Source organism: Bos indicus x Bos taurus, chromosome 23 (assembly GCF_003369695.1).
Source record: "Bos indicus x Bos taurus breed Angus x Brahman F1 hybrid chromosome 23, Bos_hybrid_MaternalHap_v2.0, whole genome shotgun sequence".
Taxonomy (NCBI): Eukaryota; Metazoa; Chordata; class Mammalia; order Artiodactyla; family Bovidae; genus Bos; species Bos indicus x Bos taurus.
The window spans coordinates 32,120,872-32,132,987 of record NC_040098.1 but is presented as its reverse complement, the minus strand read 5'-3'; the positions used below and the strand labels follow the sequence as shown (position 1 = coordinate 32,132,987).

The following is a 12,116-nucleotide window of genomic DNA, read 5'->3' as shown; positions in this document are numbered from 1 at the left end:
TTACAGTACAATACTATATAGCTGATTGTGTTAGTTGGGTACCTAGGTTAACTTTGTGAACAAACTGGACTTATGGACGCAGTCCTGTAATGGAAGTTATTTGTATGTCGGGGACTTACTGAATTTTTCAACAGAAGAGCCTCTTTAACACTTTTTGAAACCTAGTGCCTGACATGATATTACATAATACTAGTTAATACAGTGACCAAATGATGTTTGAGGAAACAGTGTGAAAATAAAATTGCCAGAATCACAAAGAATGTCTCCAGGGGTTATTCCTGTTTCCTGTAGTGATCTCTGGCCAGTCAAGGGCTGGATTGTCTCTGATTCCCATGGCTTGATTTGGGAACTCTGTGATGACTCTGATCACACCAACTTCTGTGCAGCTAGCGGTTCAAAACAGAAAGCAACAATACAGTTCTCTAACGTTTCCTTTAAAGCAAAATGTGTTTATTTAGGATGCACTAGGCATGAGGAGTTTTAGTTGTAGCATTCAAATTCTTAGCTTGTGGCATGTGACCAAGGATCAAGTCAGGGCCCCCCGCATTGGGAGTGCGGAGTCTTACCCCTGGACCACCTGGGAAGTCCCTTAGGTCTCTTTTCTGGTAAGACATTTATATACAATAAGATTCACACATTTTAAGTGTAGAGTTTGATGAATTTTGATAAGTGTATTAATTTCCTATTGCTTCTGTAACAAATTAGGACAAACTTAATTGTTGTTGTCCAGTCGCTAAATTGTGTCTGATTCTTTTTAACCCATGGACTACAGCACACCAGGCTTCCCTGTCCTTCACTATCTCCTGCAGTTTGCTCAAACTCATGTCCATTGAGTCGGGAAAGCCATCCAGCCATCTCATCCTGTCACCCTCTTCTCTTCCTGTCCTCAGTCTTTCCCAGCATCAGGGTCTTTCCCAATGAGTGGGCTCTTTGCATTACGTGGCCAAAGTATTGGAGCTTCAGCTTCAGCATCAGTCCTTCTGATGAATATTGATCTCCTTTAGGATTGACTCGCTTGATCTCCTTCAAGTCCAAGGGACTCTCAAGAGTCTTCTCCAGCACCACAATTCAAAATCATCAGTTCTTCTGTGCTCAGTCTTCTTTATGGTCTAACTCTCACACCCATACCTTACTACTGGAAAAACCATGACTTTTGTTTTGTTTTCCATATTTTTAAATTTATTTACCTTGTATCTGTCTCCCAGCATCTTGGGTAATGCCCAGCATGGTGAGATACTTAGGAAGTGAAAAACGATGACTTTGACTACACGGACTTTTTTCAGAAAGCAATGTTTCTGCTTTTTAATATACTGTATAGGTTTGTCACAGCTTTTCTTCCAAGGAGCAAGGGTCTTTTAATATCAGGGCTGCAGTCACCGTTCATAGTAATTTTGTAGCCCCCAAAAATAAGATCTCTGGTTCCTCTGCCTTTCCTAAATTCAGCGTGTACATCTGCAAGTTCTTGGTTCATATACTGCTGAAGCCTAACTTGAAGGATTTTGAGCATTACCTTGCTAGCAGTGAACTAAAATGGACAGGAATGGGTAAATTTAATGCAGATGACCATTATATCTACCACTGTGGGCAATAATCCATTAGAAGAAATGAAGTAGCCCTCATAGTCAACAAGAGTCCAAAATGCAGTGCCTGTGTGCAATCTCAAAAATGACAGAATGATCTCAGTTTGTTTTCAAGGCAAAACATTCAACATCACAGTAATCCAAGTCTATGCCCCAATTACTAATTACTAATGCCAAAGACGGAGAAGGCAATGGCACCCCACTCCAGTACTTTTGCCTGGAAAATCCCATGGATGGAGGAGCCTGGTAGGCTGCAGTGCATGGGGTCGCTAGAGTCGGACACGACTGAGCGACTTCACTTTCACTTTTCACTTTCATGCATTGGAGAAGGAAATGGCAACCCACTCCAGTGTTCTTGCCTGGAGAATCCCAGGGACGGGGGAGCCTGGTGGGCTGCCGTCTCTGGGGTTGCACGGAGTCGGACACGACTGAAGCGACTTAGCAGCAATGCCAAAGAAGCTGAATCTGAATGGTTCTATGAAGACCTACAAGACCTTCTAGAACTAACACCAAAAAAAGATGCCCTTTTCATCACAAGAGACTGGAATGCAAAAGTAGGAAGTCAAGAAATACCTGGAGTAACAGGCAAGTTTGACCTTGGAGTACAAAATGAAGCAGGGCAAAGGTTAACAGAGTTTTGGCAAGAGAATGCCCTGGTCATAGAAAACACCTTCTTCCAACAACACAAGAGAAGAAGACTGTATACACGGACATCACCATTCAATACCAAAATCAGACTGATTACATTTTGCAGTCGAAGATGGCAAAGCTCTATACAGTCAGCAATGACAAGATCTGGAGCTGACTATGGTTCAGATCATGAAATTCTTACTGCAAAATTCAGGCTTACATTGAAAAAAGTAGGGAAAACTACTAAGCCATTTGATCTAAATCAAATCCCTTATGATTATATAGTGGAGGTGACAATTAGATTCAAGGGATCAGATATGATGAACAGAGTGCCTGGAGAGCTATGGACGGAGGTTTGTAACACTGTGTAGGAGGTGGTGAGCAAAACCATCCCAAAGAAAAAGAAATGCAAGAAAGCAAAGTGATTGTCTGAGAAGGCCATACAAATAGCTAAGAAAAGAAGAGTAGCAAAAGGCAAAGGAGAAAGGGAAAGATATACTCAACTGAATGCAGAGTTCCAGACAATAGCAAGGAGAGATAATAAAGCTTTCTTAAGTGAACAATGCAAAGAAATAGAGATAAACAATAGACTGGGAAAGACTAGAAATCTCTTTAACAAAATTGGAAATACCATTATTTCATGCAAAGATAGGCACAATAAAGGACACAAACGGCAAGGACCTAACAGAAGCAGAAGATATTAAGAAGAAGTGGCAGGAATACAAAAGAAGAACTATACAAAAAAGTCTTAATGACCCTGAAAACCAGGATGATGTGGTCACTCACTAACCTAGAGCCAGACATCCTGGGATGTGAAGTCAAGTGGGCCTTAGGAAGCATTACTATGAACAAAGCTAATGGAGGTGATGGAATTCCAGCTGAGCTATTTAAAATTCTAAGAGATGATGCTGTTAAAGTGCTGCACTCAATATGTCAACAAATTTGGAAAACTCAGCAGTGGCCACAGGACTGGAAAAGGTCAGTTTTCCTTCCTATCCCAAAGAAAGGCAATGCCAAAGAATGTTCAAACTACTACACAATTGCCCTCATGTCAGAAGCTTAGTGGCTTAGTACAAAATTCTTGTCTTGCAGTTTGTAGATCAGAAGTCTTAAAAAGGCTCTCACTGGACTAAAACCAAGCTGTTGGCAACTCTGTGTTCCTTCTGGAAATTCTCTTAGACAATTCTTTTTCTTGCTTTCTCTGGCTTCTAGAGGTGGCCCACATCCCTTAACTCTGGACCCCATTCGTCTTCAAAGCCAGCAATTGCATTACTCTAATCTCTGCTTCCCTTGTCACATCTTCTCTGATTCTCATCTTCTTATGTCTCTCTCTTCCACTTTTTTTAGAAAACAATTTATTCATTTATTTATTTTTGGTTGCCCTCAGTCTTTGTTCCTACCTGGAGGCTTCTCTACTTGTGGTGAGCTGGGGTTCCTCTTCATTTCTGTGTGTGGGCTTCCTTTTTTTGGTGGCTTCTCTTGTTGTTTCTCTTGATCTGGCTCTAGGCACATGAGTTTCAGAAGTTGCAGCACTGTCTCAGTAGTTTTGGTCTGCAGGCTCTATAGTCAGGTAAGCCCACAAATTTGATTAATTAGATTAAATGAGCCCATTCTTTGGAGGATATAGTAAAAATCCCAGCAAGTTATATTATGTATCTTGATAAACTGATTTTAAAGTGTATTGAAAGATCCAAAATAACCAACAGGATACTGAAGTTAACAATCTGGAGAAGGAAATGGCCACCTACTCCAGTATTTTTTCCTGGAAAATTCCATGGACAGAGGAGCCTGGTGGGCTACAGTCCATGGGGTCACAAAAGTTGGGCATGACTTAGCAGCTAAACCTCCACCACCACCACTGAAGAACAAGGTTGGAGGTCTGACATTATTTAGCTTCAAGATTTGTTATAAAACTACAGTGATCAAGACAGTATGGTGTTGGTGAAAGAATAAATAAATAGATTAATGGAACAGAATAAAGAGCCTAGATATAGACCTAAACCAATCCAGTCAACTGATCTTTGACGAAGGAGCAAAGACAACTTAATAAAGAATTGTATTTTCAACAAACAATTCAGAAACAACTACATGCAAAATAAAAATGAATCTAGACATAGATCCTATGTCACAAATATTAATTCAAGTAGATGATGTGCATGCACACTTAATCTCTCATTAGTGTCTAACTCTTTGCAACCCCATGGACTATAGCCTACCAGACTTTCTGTTCATGGAATTTTCTGGGCAAGAAAACTGGAGTGGGTTGCCATTTCAAAAGTAGATGACAAGCCAGACCTAAATGTAAAATGTAAAACCTTTCTGGATAACATAGGAGAAAACCTAGCTGATCTCAGGTTTGGTGATAACTATTTACCACACTACACAGCTTATAGGATCTCAATTCAATGCTCAGGGGTTGAACCTGAGCCAGGGTAGTGAAAGCACTGAATCCTGATCACTAGACCATCAGGGAACTCCTGGTGATGACTTTTTAAAAAATATTTAATTATTTATTTGAGTGTCTTATTTGTGGCATGTGGGATCCAATTCCTCTACCAGGGACTGAACCCCGGCTCTGTGCATTGGGAGACGGGAGTCTGAGCCACTGAACTACCAGGGAAGTCCCTGGAAATGATTTTTTAGATACTATACCAAGAATATAATCTGTGAAAGAAAAAATATTGAAGAATTGGAGTCCATTAAAATTAAAATCTTCTCTCTATGAAAGCCCATGGAAAGAGAATGACAGACTGGAGAAAATACTTACAAAATACATATTTGATGAAGGAGTTCATGATCTGAGCCACAGTCACTTACATTGAAATAATGATTTTTAAATAATAAATTTAAAAATTTTTAAAAATCCAGAATAGCTATGGCTATCCAAAGTGAGAAAAACAAAACTAAGGCCCTGTATTATCAGATAATATTACTTAATTTTTAAAATAATTTATTTAGTTAATCAGAGGATATTTGTTTTACAATGTTGTATCAGTTCTGCCATACAACAACATGAACCAGCCATAGGTATAGATATGTCCCCTCCATCTTGAATCTCCTTCCCACCTCCTGCCCCATACTGCCCCTCTAGGCTATCACAGAGCACCAGGTTGAGCTCCTTGCATTGTACAGCAAATTCCCACAGGCTATCTATTTTACATGTGGTAATGTACATGTTTTAATGCTACTCTTTCAATTCGTCCCACCCTCTTCTTCCCCCACTATGTCCAGAAGTTCTCTATGTCTGTGTCTCTATTGCTGCCCTAAAAGTATGTTCATCAGTACCCTTTTTCTAGATTCCATATATATTCTTTAATATATGAATTTGTTTTTCTCTTTGACTTCCTTCACTCTGTATAACAGGCTCTAGGTTCATCCACCTCACTAGAACTGGCTCAAATTCATTCCTTTTCATGGCTGAGTAATACTCCATTGTATATATGTACCACTACTTCTTTATCTGTTCATTTGTTGATGGTTATCTAGGTTGTTTCCATGTCCTGGCTATTGTAAATAATGCTGGAAGATATTATTACTTAATTTTAAGTTAAAGAAATTAAGATAGTGTTATTTTAGTGTAAAGACAAACGTAGGCCTATGGGGCAGAATAGAAAGTCTAGGGAAAAACAGACACATATACAGTTCCCTGTTTGATGACAGGGAGACAGTGCAATTCAGTAGGGGAAAAATTGACTTTTCAATAAATAATACTGGGTTAATTGAAATAATACATTAAAGAAAATGAATTTAATACTTATCTCACACTACACATAAATTCAAAATGGAATATAAACTTAAATGTTAAAAATAAAATACTTAAACTTCTAGACAGAAACATAGAACAGCTTCATGTCTTTAGTGTAGGCAAATATTTCTGAACTAGGATGCAAAATAGCACTAACTGTAAAGGCTGATAAGTTGGACTTCATTAAAATTAAAAAGTTCAAAATACAAAATTAGGAGAACTAAAGATGTACCACAAATTGGGAGAACATATTTGCAACACATATCTGACAAAGGACTTGTATTCACAATACATAAAAGCCAACACATTGGAAAAGACCCTGATGCTGGGAAAGATTGAAGGCAGCAGGAGGAGGTAACGACAGAGGGCAAGATGTTTGGATGGCATCACCAACTCAATGGATATGAGTTTGAGCAAGCTCCGAGAGATGGTGAAGGACAGGGAAGCCTGGTGTGCTGCATTCCATTCGGTTGCAGAGTTGGACACAACTGAATGACTGAACAAGAAATGAACTACAAATCATTTTTTAAAAAACTGGCAATCAACCCAATTTCTTAAATAGGGAAGAACATATGGGAAGATGTAAAATATCATAATCATCAAAAATACAAGTCAAACTCACAAAGAACTATCACTACATTCTGGCCCGAGTAGCCGAAATTAAAATGATAATACCCAGTATTGGCTAGACTGTGAAGCAACCGGAAGCCTCATAGGTTGCTTTCAGTAGTGTGAACTGTTACATTTGGAAAACATTTTCACAGCACGTAATAAAGTTAAAAACACATATATTCTGTAGACCCGCAATTCCACATTTACATCTATTCAGTTCAGTCTCTCAGTTGTGTCCGACTCTTTGCGACCCCATGAATCGCAGCACACCAGGCCTCCCTGTCCATCACCAACTCCCGGAGTTCACTCAGACTCACGTCCATAGAGTCAGTGATGCCATCCAGCCATCTCATCCTCTGTCGTCCCCTTCTCCTCTTGCCCCCAATCCCTCCCAGCATCAGAGTCTTTTCCAATGAGTCAACTGTTTGCATGAGGTGGCTAAAGTACTGGAGTTTCAGCTTTAGCATCATTCCTTCCAAAGAAATCCCAGGGCTGATCTCCTTCAGAATGGACTGGTTGGATCTCCTTGCAGTCCAAGGGACTCTCAAGAGTCTTCTCCAACACCACAGTTCAAAAGCATCAATTCTTCGGCGCTCAGCCTTCTTCACAGTCCAACTCTCACATCCATACATGACCACTGGAAACCATAGCCTTGACTAGACAGACCTTTGTTGGCAAAGTAATGTCTCTGCTTTTGAATATGCTATCTAGGTTAGTCATAACTTTCCTTCCAAGGAGTAAGCGTCTTTTAATTTCATGGCTGCAGTCACCATCTGTAGTGATTTTGGAGCCCAGAAAAATAAAGTCTGACACTGTTTCCACTGTTTCCCCATCTATTTCCCATGAAGTGATGGGACCAGATGCCATGATCTTCGTTATCTGAATGTTGAGCTTAAAGCCAACTTTTTCACTCTCCACTTTCACTTTCATCAAGAGGCTTTTTAGTTCCTCTTCACTTTCTGCCATAAGGGTGGTGTCATCTGCATATCTGAGGTTATTGATATTTCTCCCGGCAATCTTGATTCCAGTTTGTGTTTCTTCCAGCGTTTCTCATGATGTATCTATCTAATAAATCAATGATTATGTTCATCTGAAACTATGCACAAGAAAGTTCATGGGGCCTGGGGGTCCCAGAGGGGGATGGGAGCGGAGAACAACAGAGAAAAGGTATTCATGGGAGGGCATACATCAGCATAGTGCTGTGTCCACCTGTTGTTCCCAGTGTCTAACAAATGATTGTCGACAATGATGGCATTTGATGATTTTCTTTTAAAAAGGGTTTGTTTGTTTTAAGGTGGAGAAAGGGAGGAGAGGCCGGGAGTGGGAAGCTTGGAGAAGTGGAAGCTTTTCTCATGCTTGTGATTTGGTGACTACTCTAAATGCTGATTCATTAGGGATTATTACGGCTGATGTCAGTGGGTTGTGATGATGGGTAGAGGGGCAGAAGATGGGGAGAGAAGAAAAGGGGGAGACAGAGAGGGCACAGGCTCATTTAAAGTGACGAAGCCTTTCCTCACCAAGGATGCTTCAGGAAGAAAGATCTGAAATCCACAGTTCGAACAAAGTGATGTACACGCAGGCACAGTGAGTTAGCCGTGGAGTCCTGTTGAATGTAGCACAATGGGGCAAAAAGCTTCCCTCTCCCAGGGCTGCCTCGGGAGGAGGGGAAGAGAAAGGGTGGGCATGGGTGGGGAAGGCAGAGATCTCTGTTATGCTGGTCCATTTAATGATGTAACTTTACATATTATTTTAGCTTTAAAAGGAAATAAAGGTTCAGATTTGAAAGGGGGGTAGGGTGGGGGGTGGGGAAATGTCAACAAAAGAACATTGATTGTAATGTGAGAAAAGTGTATTTTTGTATTTTAATAAATATTGTTCAATTAAAAAAAAAAAAAGAAAGTTCAGTGCTTTTTATAATAACCACAAATTGAAAGCCAAATGCCTATCAACATTTGAGTGGATAAGTAAATTGTGGTACAACCATAAAATGGACGTTTATAAATAGGAACAAACTGCTTTTAACTGCTTTAAGAAAAAACAGATGAATCTCAAAGACAATACTGAGTGAAAGAAGCCAGACTTATAAGAATGCAGAGTCTACTTGATTCAATATGTATAAAGTTTTAAACAAATGAGAGGGAACATGAGGGAGCATGCATGGTGACTAAGGGGTGCAAACTTGTAGAGATCATCATGCTGTGCACTTAAAATCTGGGTGCTTTACTGTATATAACTTATACTTTAATAGAATAAAAGAATAAAAATGACTGAAAGAATAGAAGGTATTTAAGCGTCAAGCTAGAAATGATCTCAAACGGTGTTGTCTTGAGTTCTAGGAAGCTTACCACTCCAACAGGAAGCTATAAATCACCACGCCCCTTTAGCTCTCCAATTCATACCCTTAAGAAATATACATAAATTTTCTTTTACCACTCTGTTCTTTTGTTCCTCCTATCATACTCACGAAATTTGAGGGTGTTTCCCCATTGTCTTATTTTTTGTTGTTGGTACAATTATTTTTGAAAGGGGAAGCGTGTTATGTTTTCAGAAAACAAGACAAAAAGTTTTCTTACATTTTTCTGAAATGGAGTAAGTAGTTAAGAAAAGACTATTTAAAGAGAGTAGTTGAGAAGATAATGACCAGTGGGTGGCCGAAATAGCTCAGTTGGGAGAGCGTTAGACTGAAGATCTAAAGGTCCCTGGTTCAATCCCGGGTTTCGGCAACTGTTTTCTTACCCTTTTGTAACGTGAACTACAAGATACTGATGCCAAACTAAATGTCCATCGCCTTCAAATATACAATATAATAAGTCTATAGTGCCTTTTATATACTGAGGAATTGCATACATTTACCCTCAATTTCTATGGCAAAACGTAATTCTGTGCCTATATACAGTAATTCTTCCACAACTACCAGTAATTCCTTAAGGTAAAGAGGGGAAAAAAACCCAAAGCAAAACACTTAGTGCTTTATATTTATGTATTTATTTAGATGTTATTAAAGGCATCTATAAGAAGCAGGGCACGAGCAATTTCAATTGTCCCTTATTTACAGTAATTCTTTCGGAGTTCAAATTGCTAAAACACGCTCATTCTTTAGCGATGGCTTTCTGAGTGAACATCAGGGGTCTATATACACATTTTGGAATGTAGAAGAATCCTCAAAAGCCAGAAGGTAGTTGATTTGGAAAAGTACAGAGGACGTGGGACTAAGAGTTAACAGATTTCGTTTCTGTGACTTTTGAGCACCTGTAAGCCTTACTAGGACAAGAGCTCTTGAAGACTAGAGAAGTAAAACCTAGAAGACTGGCGGGACTTGAGCCTTTCACTATTGAATACTTAAGCAACCACTAGCAACTCACATGGAGAAGGCAATGGAACCCCACTCCAGTACTCTTGCCCGGAAAATCCAATGGATGAAGGCGTCTGATAGGCTGCAGTCCATGGAGTCGCTAAGAGTTGGACACGACTGAGCGACTTCACTTTCACTTTTCACTTTCATGCATTGGAGAAGGAAATGGCAACCCACTCCAGTGTTCTTGCCTGGAGAATCCCAGGGGCGGGGGAGCCGGGTGGGCTGCTGTCTATGGGGTCGCACAGAGTCGGACACGACTGAAGCGACTTAGCAGCAGCAGCAGCAGCAGCAGCAACTCACACTTCCCCCTTGCATCAGCGTCGGCTTAAAATTCGACAAAAATCATTACTTGTTGATTCATTTAGCTTTAAATGAATATATTCAGTGAAAATTTAACTAGGGGTAGGTCAGCAGGAGAGTTCAAAAAGTAGGGAAAAAACCAAAACAAAACAAAACAATGCAACCCCAGGAAATGTAAAGGGACATTTCCCGAGGCTGCAGGAGATTCCTTCAACTTTAGGTGATAAAAACTATAGCCTCCCCGAGGGCCAACGAGCTCATCTCACTCTATCTTCTCCAACCTCGTGCTTGGATCCTTCCATTCGCAAAATGGAAGATGAGTGATACAGAGAATGCACTGTATCACTGGGTGAAAATTTTAATACCAACTTGAAAACATTAGGTCTCTAAGTTACAAATTATTTGCAATTTGTGATATAGTAGGGACATGCTTTTAAAAACGGAAGGCTCCCTTCACCCACTATTGAAGATCCTATTACAGTGCTTTTTCTACAAATAAGCTATGCTCAATTTCTGCACGAAAATTTATCCGTGGATTTTCTAGTCCAAATACGAAGAATTGAAATAGTATAGATTCCTCATTAAAATCTATGAATGTGGTCTGAGGAAGAGGGATAAAAACATTATTTTTTATAATTTTTTAGACCAAAAGAAAAATGTAAACCAATTTACTTTCATAAAAGAGAGACACTCCTGTGGTGGCCGGTTAGCTCAGTTGGTTAGAGCGTGGTGCTAATAACGCCAAGGTCGCGGGTTCGATCCCCGTACGGGCCATTCCTGGCTTGATTTTGGACTTAAGATACCCGCTGGGTGGACCTTTACAACCCACGGTTATTATAATCCGAGGTCCACAAGCTTAAACTTTTCCCTCGTGGCGGTGAACTTTACCTACGGTGCAGAGCGAGGATAGAAGTTACACATTCAGAAATCTAGCCACCTATGAAGATCCTCTTTTGGTATAGTTTGAGAAATTCCCCCTCACTTGGCAGTGATCTCCCCCAGCCTCTCTGTTCTGCCTCAACGCAGAGAAAGAGGCAAGTCTGTTCTCTTTGGAGATGCCGCTCCAACGCTGCCTTTCCACGCCTTCCTTACACACTCATCTTCTTTTAAAAAATAGTGGGGAGATTCCTCTTGGTTTTTCTGTCCACTTGAGGTCCAGTTTCCCAGCTCCTGCGTATGTCCTAAGATTGACGTTTCCGGCTGGTAGGGTAGATACCAGGGATGAAAAGAACCCACTGGACCTCAAGGGTGTGTGTGCTAAGCCGCTTCGGTAGTGTCAGACTCTGCGACCCTATGGACTCTGGCCCGCTGGCTCCTCTGTCCTTGGGATTGTCCAGGCAAGAATACTGGAGGCCTTCTTCCAGGGAGTCTTCCCGACCCAGGGGTGGAACCCTCGTCTCCGATGTCTCCTGTGTTGGCAGTTCTGTACCACTAGTGACACCTGGGAAGCAAAACGCAGACGCCCGAACAGGGACTTGAACCCTGGACCCTCAGATTAAAAGTCTGATGCTCTACCGACTGAGCTATCCGGGCTCACAACGACCGTGCCCATCCTGAGGTAAAAAACCTTCCTCATCGCGTCTCTACCACACTTCTTGACTCAGCATTTCCATAGGAGATGTCTCTTTTTGCCAGTAGCTATGCGAGGAATGGCACCCCACTCCAGTACTCTTGCCTAGAAAATCCCATGGACGGAGGAGCCTGGTAGGCTGCAGTCCATGGGGTTGCTGAGGGTCGGACACGACTGAGCGACTTCACTTTCACTTTTCATTTTCATGCATTGGAGAAGGAAATGGCAACCCACTCCAGTGTTCTTGCCTGGAGAATCCCAGGGACGGGGGAGCCTCGTGGGCTGCCGTCTATGGGGTCGCACAGAGTCGGACACGACTGAAGC

At 41.0% G+C, this 12,116-nt stretch overlaps 3 non-coding genes across 3 annotated transcripts; 2 read left to right on the top strand and 1 right to left on the bottom strand.

Moving 5' to 3' along the window:
- Window positions 1-9,217: 9,217 nt before the first annotated feature.
- On the top strand, window positions 9,218-9,290 carry TRNAF-GAA. Its single transcript has one exon. It is a non-coding gene; the product is annotated as a tRNA-Phe (tRNA).
- Window positions 9,291-10,922: 1,632 nt separating this feature from the next.
- On the top strand, window positions 10,923-10,996 carry TRNAI-AAU. Its single transcript has one exon. It is a non-coding gene; the product is annotated as a tRNA-Ile (tRNA).
- A 686-nt stretch (window positions 10,997-11,682) lies between these two features.
- Window positions 11,683-11,755, bottom strand: TRNAK-UUU. The gene has a single exon. It is a non-coding gene; the product is annotated as a tRNA-Lys (tRNA).
- Window positions 11,756-12,116: the final 361 nt, after the last annotated feature.